Source organism: Struthio camelus, chromosome 4, assembly GCF_040807025.1.
Source record: "Struthio camelus isolate bStrCam1 chromosome 4, bStrCam1.hap1, whole genome shotgun sequence".
Classification (NCBI taxonomy): Eukaryota; Metazoa; Chordata; class Aves; order Struthioniformes; family Struthionidae; genus Struthio; species Struthio camelus.
This window is the reverse complement of record NC_090945.1, coordinates 27,324,330-27,344,561: the sequence shown is the minus strand read 5'-3', so window position 1 is coordinate 27,344,561 and position 20,232 is coordinate 27,324,330. Positions and strand designations below refer to the sequence as shown.

General features: G+C 39.2%; 1 long non-coding RNA gene across 1 annotated transcript in view; it reads right to left on the bottom strand.

Moving 5' to 3' along the window:
• The window catches only part of LOC138067166 (uncharacterized), a 45,606-nt gene that overhangs the window by 13,893 nt on the left and 11,481 nt on the right, over positions 1-20,232 (bottom strand). Inside the window, exons 2-3 of the long non-coding RNA XR_011140907.1 lie at positions 9,514-9,614; positions 8,854-8,979 (exon numbers count right to left, since the gene is read on the bottom strand). This is a non-coding gene — a long non-coding RNA (uncharacterized lncRNA). The remainder of the gene's footprint in view (positions 1-8,853; positions 8,980-9,513; positions 9,615-20,232) is intronic.

Here is a 20,232-nt window from a genome sequence, read left to right as displayed (position 1 = left end):
TGGTACAGAGAGGAAATGGAGCTATTTGCAGCAGGGATTATGCCAGTAATTTTAGGGAAACTTAATTCCAAAACACCTGGCTGAAGAAAGAGCTGCATTCATACCTAAACCTGGAGAGACTTCTTCAGGCTGTGCGAGATTTAAACATACTTGTCTCAGTGCCAGACCTGTGGCCATCTGATCTGAAGCAGGATCTGACAGTGCTGACACTGATATATTAGGAACTGCCAAAAGTATGAACAAGGGACCACAATGTTTGTTCTTTTTCTCAAGCTAGAAAGGGTTCATTAGTGGTTTAGAGGCAAAGAGAAACTGAAAGGCTGTGCTAACTGACAAGGACTAACTTTATTGGCAATACAACTAACTTATGCTTTAAATTTTCCACCTAAAAGTCTTAAGAAATAAGTTACCTCAGCTATAAGCCACCTATTCCAGTAACTCTTAACTTAGAAACTCAGGCATTTTACAGAGTAGGTTAAAATGTGGCCAAAGAATCAGAACAGAGAATGTCTCAGCTTAAATTCCCAAGAGGGGATCTCTAGATATGACTGGACTACTTCAAACAGCTGCTCTCTTAACAGGATTGTTTTCTGAGTCTGTCTGCAGATAAGAAAACCTAAAGGTCATACGAAATCCTATGATTTGATTAAACAAGTGCTGAATTCTTGGTAAAGCTTAGATGACAAAAGAAAAAACGATAAAGTTTATTTTTCTGAAAAAATTGTTAAGCTTCCCAAACATGGCACATTTCTTAGAAATACTACTAATAACTTACTTGTTTTTTTTATTCACACAAATTAAGAATTCCTCTGGGCCAAATTCCAAGGCCTGTGTACAGTTCCCTGGGCTAAGCACATCTTTGAGAAGCTTGGTGGGATCAGGATGCACCCTGCCTTTGATGAGCTGGTTGTAACATTGACTCATAATCATCACAGGCCAGATTTTGTCAGCCTTCCTCAACTGAGTAGTTTCTCTTCACATAAACGGCCCAGCTGTGTTGGAACTAGGTGGCTGGTAAGAGTGGCTGAATTTCAACTTTTGCTTTAGGAACCCATTTTCAACCTTTGTTAATGTATTTGGGCAACCCCTGTCTAACAGGATACTATGGCATCCGTTAGAGTCTTGACATTTCTGAGATTCTCAGATTCTTACAGTTTGCTAATCAGGTAAAGATATTTAAAAATAAAGTGTGATTTAAATACATTTTGGAAGGTTTGGAATAAAAAGCCTTCTTTACTCACCGGACAAGTAAAGCACAGAACAATCCCATCCCCAGACATAAATTATAGAAAATGTTAGAAAGAGTAATAACTATAGCAGAATTGCAATTAATGGCATTGCAAAAATACTTCATTGCATTCTGTCACAGGAGTCAACTGCACGGATGCTTACAGTAACCTTATCTGAAAGGCTATTAAACAGAACTGGAACTACCAGGAGACTGGATTCTTTCAGGGGCTTTCACATACCTCTCCTTTAGTTACTGTTTAAATACCATGTGATGGATGAAACGTATGTGCAGAGTACAGCTTGGGTTTTTTTCCACAATTGTTTTGAAACCTGCATGAGGTCATTTATATGGTTCATGCAGCACAACCCTGGGCTGGGCCTCCAGTGTATTTGACTCCCTGGGGCACAGAATTAATGCAAGATCAACTCTCCATTGCTTCAGACCTCTACTGGTTTTCAGAGACAAAAGCAGCCTAGAAAACAAACTTCTGTACAAAGATTCTTACATCTGTTTCACATCCTTGTGAAAACAGAACAACACAGGTGGTACTGTAACACTTCAGCTTTCAATCCCAGATATATGAGCAAAGGGTAAATAACTCTGGAAGGGAGAGAACAGAGAGCCAAGCAGGGAATGAGACAGATACATGGCTCTACAGAGTAGCAAATGAAGCATTTCTGAAAGAGCCTGGCACTACCCATCTGTCTGTGCCTGATAAATGCATCTTAACCCTTCAGACCTGCTACTTGCAGGTTATTGCCCAGCTATCCCATGTGAGCTGTAAGCCCTAGATTTGCTTCATTACTCCTTTCTCTAAATCACTTGGAAATGAGACAAGAGAGAGCTCATAGGCTTCTGGTGATCAAGTCAAATATCCTGTTATAGGAAAAGCATGGAAAATCTTGTACCCAACTAAAGACAGAAAAGAACCAATCAACAACAAAAAAACAATGGAATTCGTGTTTATATCAGGGACAGGTTTTAGATCTTCTTATCGGTACAACAATAAAAGTATAGTTCCTGTTATAAGGAAAAAAAAAGAAAGAGTATGGTCTAGGGAACAGTAGGAACAGAGATAATGAGGGCGCTATAACAGACAAAAAACAGGGAGAAATTGACTAGAATTTTAATAGTTGCATGGCAGGCAAATGGTTAAGCTATTCCTATTAGACCATTTTTCTTGTAAATTTATTCAATCTTTATTTATTTATTTTTTCCCTTAAAATTTTAGGGGAAGATACTTGGTATGCACATCACAAATAAATAGAATACTAACAGTTGTGTTTCTTGTTTAAAGATTTGATGCTTAAATATATTAACTACTCCAAAATTTTATAAACTCTTTAAACATCTGACAAATAACTTCCGTGAAACTGTATTTAACTAGCTGCTTTACCTTCTTACAGCTGTGGACTAATAATTCTTTTAGAACTAGCTCAAGAAGCTTTGCCTTCCATTTTTCTGTTTCTCTGTTAGATTGTCTATCCTTAATAGGATTGTAAAATCAATTCAGGATGTGAAAGAAAAAAAACTATAGTAATATCCTCTGATTCACAGAAAGATGGTGACGAAAGAAGAAAAGACAATATAACATAAATGACCTTATCTGGATAAGAACTATCCAGATTGTTGATAAAAAGTTTGAATAACTTAACTAAAAGTTATGGGCTTGATATGTCAACTCTGCCCAGTAACTTATCAACAAAAAATTAAGAGGAAGGATGGGCAGGTTGGGGGGTGTTAAATGATTCCACAATCTTCCCGTCAGACCAATGCAAAAGTTACAGATTAGGTCTATAACAATACATTAAGCAGTGCCAGGGTATGTTTCCAGGCATGGCACACTCATCTGTATAGTTAAGTTGCTAAAACTGTCCACAGCAGGAATTTAGCCTGTACCAACTAGCACTCTCCTAAGCATTTCTAGGGATCTTTGAGATCTTAACACAGCCTCAGAGCCATTTCCAGTGAGCAATTTAGATGCTTCCACCTCTATTAACAAAAAAAAAAGAGTGTTTAACTCCAAGCTGTCCTGCATGATCTGGCCTCTCTGCCAGACAGCACTCTCAGGAATGCTAAATACAGACCTAGCCTATACAGAGCATACAGACCAGCATGCGCTTTAAGGCCATCTTCAGACTACAGGCACACGCAGCTAGCACAGCATATAGAAAGATTAGAGTGTGAACACAAATATGATGGGATGGCCATTTTATGTATCTGGCCACAGACACTTGAGTATTAATTACAGACGTGGTAATTACTCTTGGCCATTCTTGCCTGAAATGAATATTACATATGCCTATGGTGTTCTGCAACACTGTTTCACCTTTTCTTGCCATGCCTGATGCAAGGCAGTTATCAGAACTTCTATACAAGTTTTATAAAGGGCTGTGCCAGAGTTCACTGAACAAAACCCACCATTAAGTGTCCTAGAGTAACGTACAGCTGAAAGTCACTGAACTGCCAGATAATAATGCTTAGTAGGCCAGTGAAGCATAAATGTATGTCTTGTTAAAGTCTGTTTCTTTTAAATGGGATAAATAAATGTGCAGTTCTTATAAGAAACTTACCTACAGATTTGGAGAAAAATATCTGTTCAAATGTAACTTGATTGAAAGGGATTATCTTGAATTTCAGCATATTAGAGAGCAATTCTGTTAGAGAGCTAAATTCTTCATTTTTTTTTCTACTATGGTTGTTAATCAGTTCCTTCATCAGTTGCATTTAACCCGAAATGAGATGGATTCAGTCAGACGTACATGACTAACTCTGTTATAGTTTCAAGAACAGAATAGAAAAAATAACCATTCAATGTTAACTGGACTACACAATGAGCAAGGGCTATGCTTTTGGATTCTGATTCAGATCCCTAAAAACGTCAATAATTGTGTTAAGTCTATGACCAACAAAAACAGTAAATGCAAAACGATGATACTTTTAATGTAGGCTCAACTGAAAGGAAAAGAGAGCATACGTGATGCCCTTTATTACAGTTTAGCCTTTACTTTAAAGGTTTTCAGAGACTGAGCTGTCCATTCCATGCAAATCAAGCGGCATTTAAGCAACTTGAATTTTATATAATCAGAGCCCTGAACATTCCACAATGTAATGGATGCTAATTTTATCAGATGCTTTACTCCTTAGAACAGAATTACCCTTCGGAATTAGACCTCTGCCTTGAAAAAGCCTTTCATTTGCTTGGATGTATAGGAGGAATGAGGATCCGTGAGAGTGCTTAACTGCACCTTGACAAAATCAAAACTTGAGAGGACAACTGATTTCTCTGTGTGAAGGAATAGTTTATAGCAATGGGGACGGGTGAGCTCAATCTCACCGTTCATTTCTGCCCTGCTCTCTTCTTAATTAAGCATGGGAGCAGAAAAGGTGGAAATATTTTTCCAAGGAAGCAAAGCAGAACACATTTCTCATAGTGGTCCAATACTTCCTATTACTTTTGGTTTATATACATCAAGGGGGAAGAAGTTCAGAAATTATCATTTGCAGAGAGCATTAAACTATCTCTGAGATGAAAGACCTTGCCACCTTCCATTCTAACAATGAGTCAAGGAAAGGAAAGGCCATCAGCATTTCCAAATGGCCAGTTTCCCTGGTAGCTCTGCAAATGCGATTCGGCACAGGCAACTTAAAAAAAAGGAGTGGGAGGGCACCAGAAAAACATAATATCCAAAATAAGTAACAAGTAATTCTGTGTTCATTTATCTGGTTAATTCAGTCAAGCTTTCCCTTTTTTAGTAATGAATAGGTGCCACTCCAGAACGGTTCAAAGCCCTTCTGGCATTTGTCTCATATTTGTCATCTTGCACAGGTGTCTTGAATACCCAGAACATATCAAAAGGCAGACGATGCCTTGGTTTAGGTATCTGAGCATACATAGTTACCTAAACTTTGAGATATTTGAAGTGATTCCTGTGGTGGCAGACTGGATCTGTTAGAATTCAGATCAGATCAGCTGCATTACATAGTGACTCCTCCCTTTCTAGTAAGGAATAGGTGGCTGCACTTGGAACATTTTCCCCAGAACTATTTATTTTTCCTCATAAAAATGAGTTATAATGAAGGTAGAGAAGGTTGTTAGAGGCCAAACATTTGTCCTGAAGGCTGTACAGAAGGCTATCCGATCTTTTGCCGAAACCTCCATCCCCCCAACACAGTTTTACTTCACCACTGAATTCTGTCCTTCCTGACGTTAAGGCTAGAGGCAGTGTGAGACACCCTGGAGGCAGCCAGGTAAAAATAATAATAATAAAGATTAATAGTAAGATTTTAAATTTCATTGTCTGCACTTAGGCTGAAAATCAGAACCCCATATTAACATGCCTGGTAATCTGCTTGTTGATAAACAATCAATCTTTCAGCTATGTCATGACTTTTTAAGTTTTGAAAGTTTTACTCCTACGATAATATAATCACATGGCTAGAAACCAATACCCTAGCCTAGGTATTATAAATACATATGTCAAAACTTTGCTTGAAAGAACTGGTTTAAGAAATTGAAGAAAGTGTTTTTATTTATTATTGCTGATAGAGCCTTACCAAGTTTGTGTATCCAGTCACAGTACATCCTTTGAAAATATAGCTCTTGACCTAACTAGTTGGGAAGAGCAACATAACCTACAATTTGTTTGCAATAGCTTGCCCTTAGTCAATTTGCAGTTACAGAGTGTGTGGTTTCTAATTTAATATTTTAATCTAAAAATACACCAAATCTTCCAAGTTAGAAATCTACCTGGGCTGTCAACTCAGTAGCCTAGATCAATACAACTAAGAGGAGGTGATACATATCTCTCATTTAAATAAACCTCAGTTCATTCTCTCTTTGGCTTAATAGACATTTAGTATTACAGTGTATGCTCATGTTCACTCCAAATATTTAACTCAGAACCAAAATGCTTTAGGGTTTCCATCTCCTAGATTGTGTCACAGTGCTAGTATAAGAAAGTCTCCTTAATTTAAAACAAACTACCAAGACTGACTTCCAGAGCCAGTAGGGGTTTAGGGGGGAGGAGGAATTAAAAAAAAAAAAGAAAAGAAAGAAAAAACAAATAAAATCACATATGCATTAGGGCTTTTATTTCCTTGTTTCATTCATCTTTAACTGTGGCTCTTGGTGGGCAATGCTGGGCCTTTGTGAGGGTCCAGGACTGTATTCTCTGGGGTCTGAAGGAAATGAAGATCATTCCTTACTGAGTCACACTCCTTAGCTCATGTAGTCATTTTGCACCAGCCTCAGTTGAGCTGGCATCAGAACTTCCACCAGGACTTTTGGCTTTGCCTTCTGAACTCACATAGCTGCTAACACCAGCAGGACAGACACTGTAGATCACCAGGCTAGGTATCTGTTTCCTGCCAGTGATATCATTTGGTTATATGCAGTAAAAAAACTCTAGCAAGGGAAAAAGCTGAAACCTTTTCCAAAGGCACAGTTGCTGGGGAAACCATCTTCAGTACCCCTTGGCGGGGGGGGGGGAGGGGGACCAGGGACAATACATGATCAAGTCAATTCACCTAGAACTCTGCATAACAGTAGTGCAATTTTTTTGTCTCGCACTTCCAGAGATACTGCCTCTCCTTTAAAGACTGTACTAGCAGGTAGAAATACCTATTTTCTATCTGTCATTGCAACATCACACCTGTTTTTGAACGTAGACATAACAACAAATATATACAGTCTAATGCCTTGTATCAGCACACTCATACTAGTCTTAGTCAGGAAGGGTTAGCTGTGCTCTATCTTTTAGCCATTCCAACAGAAGAGGCCTGTGTACTGTAAGAGTTGACATAGTGAGGGAGGTTGAAGGGACTTGTAAATGGCCTCCCTAAGAAATCTTTTGCAGCCTGACTGCCGCTGTCTTGGAAGTCTGCTTTCTACTGCAAGTTTCACCAATTCTGGGAACATTCTCATGTAAGACACTCTAACCCTTCCACTAGTATCAGCCAATCTGAGTTACTTTTAAGTTGCAGAGATCACAAAAAGTCAGGTTCAAGCCTGCAAGAAACCGTCACACCTCTGAATTTTTTAGAGGTCCATCTGCTTATATCAGCACTTTTTCCACACCTGCTGCTTGGCCTGGCTAAATCCTGTGCAAGATCAGGGCTCTGCTTTGCATCTCCTTACTTCATGTGCTTAACCGCTTCTTCATACAAGTCTAAATTTTATCTGCATATTATAATAGAATTGGGGTATTTATTTGAAGTGATTTTTTATTCTTTAATGTTACATAAGCACTACTATGGTCATTTACAATGCCTATTGTTAACAGGTACTTGGAAGCCACAGAACACAAAAAAATCATCCTAATATTGCAGATTTTGAGTAATCTCTGTCAGGAACTCAGCCCAAATATAGACATTAAGAACAAACGCATAAGTAGTATGCAAGCTCAAATAATGTGATTTACAGTAATAACAGACTGCAGGTGCCTGCTACTTGTTTTAACTACAAATCATTATACAGAATTACCACCAGTTATGCAACTTGACACGAAAACCACTTTTCTTGATGCATAAAACAGACATAAATGACTAAGATGTATGATGAGTTTGTTAATTAAAACAGTGGCAGAATTCCAGTAGGACTGTTTTATGAAGTTTATTATAAGTTGTTTTAGAAAGCAATAATGAATGATAAATTACCATATAATTTTACCAGTTTGTAGAAAGGATGCTTTTTAATTTTTCCATTTTATTAAGGAAAGAGGAAAAAGTTCTCCCCTGTTTAATTTAGTCTTACCTCATTTCTTTCCTCTCTTTTTGTGAAATATTAAGAAAATGTTTAGAGTTATAAGGAACTATTCCTTTCTGTCCATTCCACGATGGAGAGGTGAATTACCTGCTGGTCTGTGTAAAGCAACGCATGAGTCTGTGCATTTTTATGATTTACTGCAGTGCATGGAAAGTATATAGTAACTAGCCCTAACGGGCTGCCTGTTGCCCAGTTGTCACTGTACATCTCATACATCACTGCTGCAATTAAGCTGAAGGCTCAGTGCCTTCAGCCCTTCAGGAAATGCCCAGTTGTACAAAAAGCAATGCACATTTGCAATGTTTGGTACAAATCAGCATTACAGATCTCATTTGTGCCAAGCAGAGCTAGAAGACAAGGGGACTAAGGCCTAGCTAGGCTGCAATTTTAATTAACTTGACAAATCTGGAAATATAACTGCTAGTATTCTCACCAACAAATTATCCTGAATAAATGACCTTAACAAAACAAAGGTCATCCTCCTGTAATCTGTGCCTTCCATAACCTTTCACCCGGTCGCAGAAGCTGCTTTTTCTGCATATGCTCAGGAAAAGGTAGGAACACCTCTGTGCCCGACACGAGGAACCCAAACTCCCGTTCCCCACCTCCTTGACACAAAAAGAGGTCTTCTCCTACTCCCCCTTCTAGCAGAGAAGTAGCAACTCTACACAACCCTCTCTACAACACACCTTTGAATTTGCAGCATCACCTCCTCAACATAGTTTGACCCAAGCACCTTTGCCAAGGCCTGGCATATTTGGCCAAGAGTCCCTTTCAGCACTCTTGTTAAATTAATCATGCTAATTAGGTGATCTAATTGCTGATGGAGAATGATAAGGTCTTCAGACTAGCTTACCAATGCTGATCTTGCACATAAACTACAACTTGCAACCAGAAGCCATGATGTCTGCAGACAGGTGATCTCTCCCCTTGAAGAGCCTGTGACCTGCTGAGTTGTCTTCTTGGCTTATTCATTTATTTCCTAAAGAAAGAAACAGGATTCTTCATAATTTTGGCCATTAAGCCTGGCTCATATACTCTCTACGGCTTTGGCTAGGAACCATGGGGTTGGAGGAATTGTATGAAGTGAAAAGGTTGTGATTAAGAAATCCACGTTTCCTGTCAGCTGTGATTTACTGGTCCCTATAACAACCTAAAAGTTGTTGAATGGTTATATTCTTTCAGTTGGTGCTTAGCATTTGAAACCAAGAATTTTTCAGCTCGTGCAGAAATGCCTTGCATCAGTTCAGTGGGGTAAAGATTTTCAGTAATGATTATTAATTTCTGAAAGAACTGCACTGTAAGGGTATGATGATGAGTCCTGACAAAATACTGTCTGCCTGATACTTCTGCTCAAAATTCTAGGCTTTTATTGACATTACTGCAAGCCCATTACTTAAAACAATACGCTCCTGGGCACATCACTTAAAAAATTAAACTGCCTACTATGTGCCTAGAGCTGTCATAATCAGAGAGCTTTTATTTTACATTACTTTACAACTGTCTGGATACTTACTGTCCCTGCTGTCAGGTTTGAGTGTTTTCCAAGCAGTAAGCATTCATATCCTCAAAGCATGTCTTTCAGGATGGAGGGAAAAGGGAAGATATGACAGGAAGCTGAAAGAGAAAACAATTAAGGGTTATATACCAACAAAAAGAGATGTAGTTGTCTATTAGGAGCATGAGACTAAAACTATAGTCCTGAAAACTAGCTGTCTGTCACCAAACTCCAGAGCTTGTGACCCTTTAGTGCTGTCAGTGCCCAAAGCTCTATTTTATGAATATGCCAAAGTCCTTTATTACTGACAGGTAATACTTGTTCAGCCTTCTCTCCCATCTTGATCTCACTGTGATTCAGAAATTAAGTGATTCTCACCTATGCTCTTTGACATAAGCATTATCAGAACATGCCTAAAATGCTCGTCAGATTTCCCCCTCTTCTGAGAGTACTCTGACCACTGTGCTATTGGCAGCTGAGGCATCTGGCACTTGTGCTGTCGAATGCTTTCTGCATGGTGCCACATCTCCAAAATACAGGGAGAGGAGGAGAACACAGAACAAACATGATCCTGCAGCAGCTATTGGTCCTAGTTTCTGCTTGAAGGACCGATTCTGCAGTTTTCCATAAAACATTTACTAGATAATACAGAGTTCTCGGTATAGGTACTAGAGTCTCAGTCTGCCTCTTCTTTCCCTTTAACAAATGGTGCCCTACCTACTAAGGTGGTACCTTTTCATTCCTGTCATACAGTACTCATTCAAGGAAGGATAAAGCCCTGGATATAGCAGAGGGCAGAGCAAACATGCAATAAAACACTTTGATAGCAGTAATTTTTGGTAAATGATGTAACTCTGGAGTTTCCACACGTCAGTTCAGTCCCTCCACAGAAATACCCCCAACCATGCTGTTCAGCCAAGTGTTCTCCCATGCCGCTCCAGATACCATGCAGCGATCTGGAGTGCTTCTCCCCATGCTAGTTACAGTGATCAGCTGATGCTGTTACGTTACACTAAGTACTACTGGACCAGTCCAGCATAGCATTTATAGCCCTTTCTTATCCTTGCTCTTTTATTGCCAAACAGCCCCTATTCCTAACTCATGGGAAGGTTAGAGTCAGGAATATCATCTTCTATGAAGCAACATAGAAAGCAAATTCCAGTGATCTAGTAAAAGTATATCAAAATTCACTGTTTCTTGCTCTTCTATTAATAAAGTCCACCCAAAGAAATGTGGTTTCTGAATTCTGTCTCCAAGTGCAGCTACGAAATGCAGTAAAGTGAGTGCTCTGTCTTCCCAGTTTTCAGTGCATAACATGGACTTTTCAAAAGATCAAAGCAATTAAAAAATAAATGAGTGTATGAAAGTAGCTTCAAAACTGTCTCAGTTCTCCTGCTGCTCCTGATGCTTTTGATGTGACTTCCCCTGCTTTCTTCTTTCTACATCTCTGTTCTCAGAGTGAATAGCTGTGGCCACACACAGCGTTTCCATTAAAAAGGAGTTTTTACATAGGCTAAATAGGAGTTTTCCTTCTGTATAAATTGCATACAGGTTTTTAAATCTCCACTGAGATTACTTTTATATTAGATTATCAAAGAAGACATGTTCAGTCTACCTGGACTCTGGTTTGAATTTGATTTTAGTTGCAACTGCAGTAAAACAAGTTACTGTGCCCAGCTGAGTTGGAGCTGGCAGCATTCACTCTCACGAAAAGTATGAACCAGATACAATCCTTTACAGTAACCCTTTTTCCTGATAGCAAGAGGAAGAGATTTTAAAGTTTACTGGAAATGTTCACTGCTGAGCCGATTAAGATCTGTGGACTGTATTCAGATTCCTGTAATTTGGCTGTGGTGAACCAGCTCATTTTTCTATGGGATGAAGCTTTGTGGACCTAGAAGCTACAAACAGGTGGTCCCTAACTAAATAGTTTTACAGAGTTCACAGCATGTTTCTTTGAACCTCTTGGAAAGTGAAGTAAGCATAAGAGATTTTACTTCCCAATATACTTTTAAATGTGTGTGGTCTGTTGGCGTGAAAATGTAAAACTCATTCAGAAAGCTCAATATCCATCCAGAACTTCTGAAATTGGCAGAAGTCATCTGAATGATTTTATTGACATGTAGATCGGACTTCACATGGGTGTTGGAACAGTCAATGAATGTCACCAAAAATAATCCTTTGCTACACACAATTGTTGCCTTCTTAATTTTAAGGAAAGAAGGCGATGGAATTTTTTTTGCTCCAGCTGGACATGCTGGAGCCTTACTGGCTTCAGAGAATCGTTCTTTTCCAAAGTAGTTAGGGAACTGACCAGAGATCTCTTAACTTGCTTAGAAACAGAAATTTCTCTGTCCATACACTCTAAAATCATTAGCAACGTTTGTATCTCATCCTTGCAAACCCAAGAGTTATCTCCCATGCTTAAATATGAATCAGAGTTTTAAAAAGAGAACAGTTCTAGGTCTACTTGTTTAATTCTCTCTGTGTAATTCAAAATAGAGTTCAGGAACTAAGCAGAATTCTCATAACACATATCTAGACATGGCAAAAGACTCAAGGAAAAAGGTAACATATACTTTGTCAGGTATTTTTTCTAGGATTTCTTTTCATGAATGTTTCAGAAAACCTCAGGATCACTCACTTTGGTCTGTGGCTACTTCTTACCTTGATCTGATTAATCAGAATCAGAATTTTGGCCTAGCTTCACCAATGGACTTACTGAAGTTGTATCAGTGCACACCAAGGCAGTGCGCTTTCAGATCACTCATATGGTACAATGTCACAAATTAGGAGTTATAAGCAGTATTCTACATAATTGTGAAAAGAGGCTTTTTTTGCCTTTTGCTTTTCTAGATGAGAGGGGTAGTGTCTCCTTCATTCTTATCTCTTGCCTAAGGGGCAAAGCTGTCAAACCAGTAGGATTATGTGTAAAGTCAGCAGGATTTGCCTTCCCAAACAGTGTGCTGCTATTCTCTACAGTGCAAAAGATAATTTCTCCCCTGGCTATAAGGCCAAGCTATGCCAAATCCACAGAGAGGTACTTTGGATGTCCTTCTTTGCCAAGTATATTTAAGTGAAGGGGATGCAGCACAGAAGAAATTTTTCTGCCTTGGTGCTTCTAAGCCCTAAGTCCCTGATCACAAACGTAAATGATGGCCCAGTTGCTGACCTTTTTGCAATGATTCTCAGTGCTCAACCCCAGCTGGCTGTCAGCATGCAGGGAGCCTGCACGGGACCCACCGTTTCCTTGTAACAGTGGTCTCAGAGGATGGTGGATGGCTCTGACTGTTCTCCCCTCGGACTGCCACAGAATGAAGTGCGATGTCGCAGCCCTGCTCTGCTATACGCTCACCAGTGACAGGCACATGCCTTCAAAATGCACGGCAAATGGCTAGAGTGTGTGCAACCTGTTCGACGCCACATGCTTGCAGCTGTGGCTGCAGTGTATTTGATCATGTGGCCTGCTCCTGAAGACATAACCTGGCTTCACAACGTGCTGCAAACAGGAAAGTGGGGTGAATAACAGGGCTTTTGGTTTGAACCTGGGGTGTTCTGGAGAAGATATGGCTGGCCGCCTTCTTTCACCCACTCCCTGCAGATCTGGCTCCATCGCTTAGCCATGACTGTTACTATGCCACATGGGGGCCCATCAACCACATCATTTCTGCAGGGAGATCTGTTTTGAGGTTCACTTTCCCTGCTCAGGCTTGTTAAACAATTAATTCAGTCTTCCTTTCTCACATAACTAATACAGCCCTACTTTCCTGGTACTGCTATAGTTGATTCAGCTTCTTGCTGTAAAATAATTCATTTATCCCTGGCCCAAGTCTCTACAGGGGCTGAGTGGAGCAACAGAGGGGAGGAGGGCCAACTGACAGAACCAGACATGGCTTTCAATGGGAAAAACAGGACAAGTTGATGGGATCAGGCTGAGCTGCAGATGCATAGTCTAGCTCCTCCAAGTCAACTTCATTTTTCCCTTTTTCTTTCCTTTCCGGAAAAATACATGCAGTTCCCCCAACACGTATTCTGAACTGCTCCTCATAGGACAAGTTGATGGGATCAGGCTGAGCTGCAGATGCATAGTCTAGCTCCTCCAAGTCAACTTCATTTTTCCCTTTTTCTTTCCTTTCCGGAAAAATACATGCAGTTCCCCCAACACGTATTCTGAACTGCTCCTCATAGCAGGAAAGGGGTCAGAGGGAGGGGGCACGGCAAGTGCAAGCTGCTGTAGGAGGAATACTTTGCTATCAGCAAGCAGCTGTTACTCTTCCTTCCCTCTGTCATTCCCTGTGCGTGTGGCAGGAGAGGAGAGGAGGGAGAGCCAGCTGTAATGCTGAAGGGGGCTGAGCGCTGTGATCTGCCCTGGCACCTCCAAAGGCACAGGTATACGCCAGGCAGCGCGCAGCCACCTGGCAGGCTCAGGGCTGCTGATCCTGGGTGGCAGATATCTGGTGCAGTGCCTTCCATTGAATAGGTGCATGTCCTTTCCCCTTAAAATCATAAAGCTCGTGCTGCTATGGAGGAGCTGAGAGCAGTCAGTGCCAGAGTGCAGTTGTCTGCTGGTGGCTGTATGGTACCTAAAGTGGGTTCCCTCATAGACCTCCCCTGGCAGGCTGAGCGGTCCTCCCAGCTGGGGGCCACTGCACGCCTCCTTCCACAGGCTGCGTTGCTGACAGCAAGGGCAACAAAAGTATCTGCTTGGTAGGACACTAGTGTAGCATCATCAGTTTTACAGAAATTAAAAAAAAAAAAAATCCAAAATGTCTTCCACCAGGTTAAATTGCTTTTCTTGGACTCCTGGTGGTTTTGGATGAGTTGTTAGCACATCTCTTTTGCTGTTAAGACTGAATTTTCTTTCCCTTGCAACTGCCAACACAGCACTCATAATTACTAAGACGGTATCCATTGATACAATCCAATATGGTGCAAGGCCTGAAACATTATTGGTTTTCATTCTGCTACATATAAAGAGTGAAAGTAATTTAAGGCAAGAAAAAGTAAGAACCTATTCTGCAATTGTAAAAATATGAAGGGAAGAGATCTTTTTGCTTCTTTTCTCTTTTTTTTTCTTTTTCTTTTTCTTTTTCTTTTTTTAATATAAGTTAACTAAGGGTATGATATACCTCTGATGAAGTCAGTGAAAAGGCCATTGATTTTAGCAGACACTGGATTAGGCCGAAAAAATAACATAAGAAATGATTCATAGTTCACATTCAGTCTTTGCACCATGCTGTTAAAACATACAAAACACAAGACAGGAATAACAAAATATTAGAAAATGCCTTGTAGAAATGAAAGCATTTATGATACCCTTTATTTAATAAACAAAGTCTGATATCTTTATCCTGGTAAATGGTCAGCACTGCCATGCTCTGTTTACAAAGCACGTCTTATCTGTGCAGTAAACTGTACTTGTAAACAAGTGACTGCTTCCTGCTCCCAGCCCACACTGAGGGGTTGGGCTGAAGAGGTTTGCACGTAGTCCATATGGCTGCCATGCAGTGGAAAAGACAAGAACTCACATCTGCTGACATGAAGTCTAAATGGCTAAACTAACAAAACTTTCCAACTTTGCAAGGCATAGTAGGAAATGGAAAAAAGGTGACAACAGCATATGGAAAGACAGAAGCAAAGAACAATGCTGAGATGATAGTTTCCTTTTAGCCCTCCTATCACTGTCTAATGAAGAAGACCATTAAAATGAACTTTCTTGGCCTTGCAGTCTTTGAAAGAAAGAAACCGTGCTTGCTTTTCAGGTTAAAACTAAGACACTAAAATATTTCTAAATGAAGTAGGAGTCTTTATTTAGGAGAAAGTTAGAATATCACCAGAAATTTTATTTTATATATATATATATATATATATGAACATTTACTTTTAAAATCTTATTATATGCGTGTGTTATAGTAATTTATATTGCTAATGATAAATAAAAAGCAGAATATATCAACTAATCTCTCTTTTAAACTCCTATGTTCTACCTCCCTTTTAGTGAAAACTAGAGACTTGCCTGTGGTAGCTAACCACCAGAGGGAGCCTGCACAGCTTTAGCAATTGCAGAAACACTGTGAGATTGACAAAGGAAAAAATAGTTATGTATTTATATAGGGACTAAAGATAATAAGTGAAGTATTAATCAGATTTCATAGAAACATTTTATATAGAAGCCTGGCTTACTGTGACATTAGTTTGCTGTTTCAGTCTGGAGAAGATAGTAAAACATTCAAAGGCAAAGAGAATGGTGACATTGGAAAAAATTGCAGTGATCATATGCAAGAGAGGATAGTAAACAGTTAACTAGTCAAGCTTCATATAGTACAGGAGTGAAGTAGGAAAATAATAACGTGGAAGTTTAATTCCATCACATTCCTGTCTCTATTCTGTCTATGTAGGACCCAAACTACTTACACTGGAAGTCATTTAAGAAAAGGAATTCTCTCATTTTATATCTGCACAAATATGAGCAATGTCAGCATAATTAACAGGAAATAAAACAATAGACCTTCTGTACTTGTACTTCTCCAAATATTTGATAATGCTTCAACAGATGTCTTTATGAACAACAAAAAAATAGTGCTGATTATTCCAAAAATAAGAGAACTGAACATGCCTTGAAAACAAACACATAACTTTCACTAACCACTGGTCTGATGGCCTTCTCTGAAGAAGATCACTATCCCTTACGATACCTTTTATTTTTAGCTGTAGCATTCTAAATGCATTCAGTGATGTCTTCTCAAACAAGCCTGTGAAATGCGAAGTTGACGTTTATGAAAGTGGTAAGATTTATGAAACGCTCCTTCTGAACAAATTAGAAATTTCCTGTGATTATTTTATTGGAAGAAGATCAAAGAAACATCTTTCTAGTAATATTAATGTTGTTATGATGATAACTGTAGATTTTCCTGCAAAATCTGGGAATGGAGAAATATGAAAAGGCAAGTGGAGAGAAGGAACAAGAGATAAAGGGGTTTCAGGGACTGAATGCATGTGCTCTGGGCAATCAGATTGACCAGAAAATAAACATACTGGGGGAAAAAAAAGGCAATGTGTATCAGAGATGTCAACAATTGCTCATACATCATTCAACCTACTGCATAACACCTACCAGGGAAACTATTAGTGGCTGCTGACACTTTATTAGAGGGGCCTGCTGACTTCCCAAATTACATGTTCATTATTCTTACTGACTGCAACACAAGCAATACGAATATACAGCCACAAATTGCATCCCTGCTTATCACAGAGGGCAATGAGGCTGGTTAGGGGCCTACATTCAGGCTACAATTCCTGCTCAGTACAAAAACCATGTTACATGTGGCAGAAGTTCAGAGATATACGTTTTGGGCCGGACAATTAGTGGGGATGAAAGCACGTGGGCATCCTACAGTCAGGTGTCTTCATACACACCTTTGACTCAAGCAACTGGTAGCCTACCATAAAATTGTGCTTGCTTACATCATTTCGATAAGCCCCAAGGTCCTTTACATATCTTTTCCAATGTCACCCTGCACCATAAATTTCTCAGGTAATTGGAAAAATTGCCACAGGTCATAAAAAGTTAAAAGGTTTGGTTTCTCATTTTAACACTTTTGAAAAAATAGCCACTGTGAATGGGACAGTTTGCCAGTTATTAATTTCAATCTGTTGGAAAACTGTAATTTCAAGCATATTTCTTCCATTTCTCACCACCTACAACAGCACAGATTGGCAGAAGGAGCAGTACAGAGTGCTAAGAAGCTTCTATTAAAAAAGTTCTATATTAGCTCATCCTAGCTACAGGACATCCTTTGAGCAGTGACTAGAACAGTCTCAGTTTAATTGCTTCTGCAACACTGCCAGTTTGCTGTGCTACTGGAAAATCTCATAGCATTTGGTACTTTTTCTTAATGGTCCAGGTAGTGCTGCCAGTAGATTCCATAAGAATCTCAGTTTTCACTTTTAAAGAAATGGAAGTTTCTGGATGGTGTAGTTGTGACCTGACCTGCAAGAGAGTCCAAGATCAGAAAGTAATTAGGAAAAATCCAACAGTTCTTGTACTTTTAAAGTCTCATTTTAAGACCTGATTCCTTGCGGCCAGACACATGCAGTGATTTTCTGTCTGCCTGCTTGATTGTTCAAGGTTTCTCAGTTTTCATCACTGGAGCTGGTGATGTAGGACTGATACAGCACTGACAGCCTCAAGGATCACGTTTCATCCACAGCAATCCTGTGTTTGCAGGCTCAAAGGGGTGAGAAATCGCATACTGAGGTTTTCTCAGACTTTCTCCTCCTGATTCTTTTGATGGAAATCTCAAGTGGCCAAGTTACAAATGGCCAAAAAGCCCGCATAAAACTCTATGAGAAAAAAAAAAAGAAGGCAGCACTGATGGGGAAAGGAAGTATTTTAAGGGCCCAAAATCACCTGATTACAAGCGTATGCATTTGGGATCTGACATTGTGGTCACCTTGGAGTGAGGCCTTTATTTCTCTTCACCCACATGCTTCTTTCACATTTCCTATGTGTTACAGTCTTTTTGTTCTCTCTCCTGCTCTAAGAAAGACACTGAAATATTGGCTTACAGTGTCCCACCCCACATACAACATATGGGAGGTTCTATACGTACCTGCTTTGCTATGGCTGTGCAACCCACTAAAATAAAAAGCAACACTTCTCAAGCACGAAAAAAACAGCAAGAAGTTAACTGACAAACTTACTAACTTGGAGCTTCAACTTAATATTCATTGGCACATGCAATATTTGAATAATCAGATTATCACCTGAAGCTTGTAGAATTTTCACATTACAAAATTGTACTGGTAGCTCAGGACTCAGGTTGGAGTTTCTAACTCTCTGCATAAGATAAATCCTTCATACTGCTTGTGGCCTAAATAGTTCAATGTGCTACAATGTTTTAATCTCAGATTGCATTTGCTTACATTTTTCGTATTTATACAAGAGTGGCCAACTGAGATGGAATGTTTTGTCGATAGGAACATCTGCTGGGTACCACTAGAACATGCTGATAAAAGGAACATGCTTGCTGTATTTAGAAAATATAGGAATTTTTCCCTAGAGTTTAATTGGAATGGAAAGTGGAGGGAACACAGTCTTCACTGAATAAGGAGGTAACTCAGCAAAGGAGACGCCTGTGTCTGCTTCAGAAAGGTATTACTTCTCATTCCAAATATAAAGTAGCAGCTTTGGCTGTGGGAAGGAGTGCTATGACTATTCATTTTAAAAATATGGCCAATATTTATAACATTCCTGCCTTCTCATTTTTAGATCTCTACATAATCGTCTATCATATACGTAATTCTAACTGCTTAACCCAAAATTATTTTCCTTTCAATCTCTAGAGAATATAACGAGACACATAAAATCAGCATATGTAACAGCAAATGCTGTATGTGTATGTGTACACTGCATCTATGCAGTATCTATATATATACACGAATCTATATGTATAATGTCAACATTCTATATTCACAAGGAACTAAATAAATATCTAAACCTCCTTAGAAGGAGTGAATGTAAAAAAAAAAAAAAAGGTAATGAATTTCAACTCTGAACTGTCCTGATATTAGTTAATCAAAGACATAGGAGAAAAGCATTTTGTTGCACAGCATTACACTACATTTAAGGTATTGCCTGAGTATGTGTGGTCTGTATACGAAGTAGGTAATTTGTGTGGTGTAACATGAAGAGTTTAGTTGGCATGAAATGCACCATATTATTCATGAGCAGCATTGCAATTAAAACATAACAAATGACTGCCACTAAAACCATTATCTTGCAAATATCTTTCATTTTACATGATTGTTTCAGAAATGTTTTAAGGAACTTTATAAATATGTGTGTGTATGTGCATGTACATATATATGTATATATATATATATATAAACACTCTTCAGTATATATACATAAAATATTTTTTAAAAACTACATGTAATATTGCATCCTTCAGCCTCTAAAGCCAGTCATAGGTCCAAGGGACAGATCCAAAATCCATTGAAGCACATGGGAATTTTTCCACTGGTTTCAATAGACTTGGTTAACTACACTGGCTTCAAAAAGACAGAAATGGATAATCAGTACAATACTACCGAATTCCAGAAAGAATAGCTGTCTGGAACACAAGTATGCCATTGTTTTTAGGTTTATTATTGCTTGGCTTTTTGAAGCTAAATCTTTCCTGTCTAGTTGCATTAGTCAAACACTGGGAAACAGACAAAGCAAGGTAGCTTCCACATAGGCTGTCTGCCCTGGCAATAATTATTATTCCTTCTTCTGAAGCAGCCCTAGCCACAACCAGAGATAAAAAACATACAACCAAACGGATCTTCAGTGTGAACAGCAATTTCAATTTTGGTGAGAGGAACCTGGTTTTAGCTTTGAGGATTTCAAACATACCATATTGTATACAGGTACTGTTTATCATGTCTCGTCTTCCCTCTTCTGGACAAATATAATGGGTAAAAGGGCTCAGAGAAACAATCATTTTTTATGCTATGGAAGTCAGTGATTAATTGCCTTCACTTTGCAGCTTTTACTGCATTACTTGCATGGTGTCCAATAATCTCTGTGGGCCATGATGCTGCAGTTTCTCATCTCTGAGACAATTTGACATAGCCCACACGCCACTCAGCATCCTGATGCCACAACAGTTGTTTTCAAAAACCTGTTTTGAAATAGTGTATTTAAAAGGCAAACCCCGAAGAACTGCATTATACTAATGGAAAGCACAGCAC